This window comes from Branchiostoma lanceolatum, chromosome 15 (genome assembly GCF_035083965.1).
Source record: "Branchiostoma lanceolatum isolate klBraLanc5 chromosome 15, klBraLanc5.hap2, whole genome shotgun sequence".
Lineage (NCBI taxonomy): Eukaryota > Metazoa > Chordata > Leptocardii > Amphioxiformes > Branchiostomatidae > Branchiostoma > Branchiostoma lanceolatum.
Window position 1 is genome coordinate 7385183 of NC_089736.1, and position 3634 is coordinate 7388816.

A 3634-nucleotide genomic window follows, 5' to 3' on the forward strand; every position below is an offset into this window, starting at 1 on the left:
CATTTACAGTGACTCATTTACTACATGTAGTTAAGGTCGCAGAACACAGTATTTCGTATAAAGGGATTCACATGGTTAAGGGGCCCAAAGTGAGAACCTTCGACGCTTTGAAATTTATAGAAGGCTGCACACGCAAGGTACAGCATTTGAATTTGTTTGACTTTTGGGTATACGTACAATCTACCATACATGTGAAAAAGAGCTTAGATCTGCAGGCTCGTTTGCTTTTTAAAGCCACTTTTATATGACGCCTACCGGAGGTCATCATACTGCAGGCACAGGAGTTGGCGGGTATTCAGGCGCGAATTCAAGTCCACCGAACAAACATCGCAATCCAACTCGTACAGTCCCAAAACTAATGTATTTCTGTACCATTCAGAACAGTTTCCGCCTCGCTGACATGCAATGAAGAATATTAAACTACGGCCTTTTCAAGGAAGTACTGTGACGTCGACGCACTACGTTTCCTCTCTTTCTGTGGCCATCATGTTGCGACCCCTTGTAGACGTATAATGAACTGCAAACACGTCTCCCCAAAAAGCTACGCCTAAATACAGAATACGTCATTTGGCATCTCAAAGCATAAAGGAAAATGACTTGAGTACAAAACCGAGATCACAGTTCACCCTCCCAACTCTTACACCGCTCACAAAACAGAACAGAGGGACCGCGGTGGGTAAGTAAAGAGTGACCAAACATCACTGCGACTCCACTAAAATATCACAAGAACCCTAATAAGAAAATGGGCTGTTCTCCAAATCAAAGAATTGACTCACCGTAATTTTCGACCGAATCTCTCGGTCTTCTTCAACTACATGAGCTATCTGACGCAAATGCTGTAGACAGGTGGTATTTGTTTCGCACGTGTGACGTCAGCACTGGGTCAAAGTTCGTCGGAAGTCGGTACCGCCCCCCCCCCCGTAAGAAGCCAGTGGAGATTATCGAGCGTAATCTCCAACCAGATCCAACGGTTGCGAAGACTGTATCCAATTGGCAGAATAGATTTTTATTGCAATGAAAAAATTCGGTTGCAATAAAAATTTCTTATGCCAGTTGGATACGGTCTTCGCAACCGTTGGATCTGCTTGGAGATTATATCGAGCGCTCACTGAAACACTGTCGAGAAATTTGTAAAATGGTTGGACTCTCGGTGGTTTTTAAAAGGTCTTCCCTCTGTGAAATACCCACTTCATTACGTACAATAAAAGTCTTCATTCATAACACGTATGCCATTTGACACAAAAAAAATCCACAGGTGCATTCGATCACGCCCTGGACGTACACTTTCTTCTTCAGTACTTTTGTTTATTTGGGGTGTCATGAAATTGGGTCTTGCCTTTAGAATTTCTAGACCGTAGCAGAACTCACAACCTGGGCTTTTTTAGTTGTGCTTACCGGGCAAATATAATGAGAGCGCTAAGCAAATTTCGCCTTTAGGACACAGCAAGTAAATTTTATGGATGACATCCTCTGCAGACTCCACATTTAATGCGCGCGAGTGAAGAAAAACCAAGGCGGGCAAAAAAAACATCTAGAACTTTTTTGCGATAGAACTGACAGACCAAGGTGACATATTGCCTCATTTTTTGTATATTGATCGTTGCCAAAGGGTAAGAAAATTCTTGTTTTTTACTTCAAAATCAGGCGAAAATAAATGCATATCCGCGCGCTGATGTCATCCATACAATTTACTTGCTGTGGCCTTACTAGAAACAGATAGTAGTTTGTCGAGCTACAAATGACTGCATGATGTTGTCCTAGCCTCAACTATCTCACGATCTCGTCAGTTTGGGGGACATCGCTCTCCCCAAATCGCTAATCTCAAATACCTGGATGTTTGTGAAACGCGGGATTTGAATACCAGGTTTCCTCGAACCACACCCTTGCCTCAAACATAGGAAAGCTTCTTAACGTCTTTAAGGCGATTAAGGTCTTTCGCGGGGTCTTGGGGCATAACGGCAAGGTCCTAGAGGTCCTGGGTTTAAATCTTGCTATATCACCGATCTTGTACCCTTCGCAAAAGGTACTTAACACGATAAGGTGTAAAAATGGGTACCTGACTTGGACAGGTATGTACAGGGTGGTTAGGAGAGGGATGGGCTCCACCTCCCATACCATGCCCTAGACACAGTGGATGATAACCCACTGCCTCAAAAAGGCTACGTCACTACCTTTTTAAGGTGATTCAACCAAAATGTAACAAATATATAATGACATTCCTGACACACAGCATATTCTCATTTTTCGCTAGTGTAACGAAGAAATCGCCGCAATTTCACTATTTGCGGCTTTCATAATAAGCTGGCTTCTATATCTTTGTCGCCTCTTCCACTCAAAGGACCGATTTGTCTTAGAAAACAGTCCGATATCAAAACCGCTTGAATGTCCTCCATAGCACCAACGTTTACGTAGCCTTATGCTAGGGTCACATTTTCTAAGCCGGGGCCCGGCCGGGCAGCTTGTGGGAACGAAAGCAATGATATAGAAGACAACAAAACACACAAAACTTTCGAAAAATTATTCCTAACCATACGTTATGTACATTCTTGATATTCAGCTTTTATTCTTTGTTTTCTCAACCAGCCCGGTCGGGTCCCGGCTTGGAAATGTGACCCTAGCATAACTTGGGTATCTCACTGGACTGAGGTACGTTGGCGACCTCGCTGCGACCTGAATTGGCTTTGTATTACCCGGGACTTTATATTGGGACTATCATGCAAAACGTACAGGCATGACTAAAAAGACAAGAAAACACTAAAAGAGCAAAAAATTTCGTATGTATCGATGTAATTCGTTGAGCGCTTTGTCAAATTGCGAGGTCGCAGCGAGGTCGCCAACATGCCGCAATTTCATTGAAATACACGCTTACTTAACCAACGTGCCCTAGATTATGGGACACTGTTTATAATTAGTTTAACCTATGTACCCAGAGTGTCAATAGTGCAGCCAACACATATATATCAGCTCCGCCCTTGAACTGCCGTTAACCTACAGGATCCGCTGTTTAAGTGAGGGAGGAATTTTGATTTAAGGGTACTTGTGTATACACGTGGGCTGTATGATCTGATAACCGTCTTTTGGCGACAAAGAAATAACGGACGTTTTCGATCAAGGTTTCAACTTCGTTGGGCTATGACACCAAAGCAAATGTATTGACATCTTACCCACCGCAAATAGTTAAAAGGGCACACATAGCAGCAACATTATCATCGACCGACATTTTCTAATACAAATTACAATTTTTTAAATACCAATTCATCAAGCTGTTGGAAATAGAAGCCAATCCACCTTATTATCATTTTCGTTGGCTTACATGGTTCTGTCTTCGTCTTGCAGCTTTTTCTTATCGTTTGTATCACAAAGAGTTTGTCAGAAGTGGTTTCGTCTGTAATCAAACAATGGGTGTCAGGGACAAGTGCTTTACAGTGCTCTTAAAATAAGCTGGTATGTGGGCGTGTCCAAGTAACCCCGCAGCCGTCAAAAAGTGACCCTCTACAGAATGTTTGTGAATGGAATGTTTGTAGTCTTAACAAAAAATGTTGTCCTTGCTTGAAACTCCAAACTCACATCTATCATCACTAGTATTATATCTATCACATTGGTCAATCTGATCCTTTTTCAACTTTATTTCAGC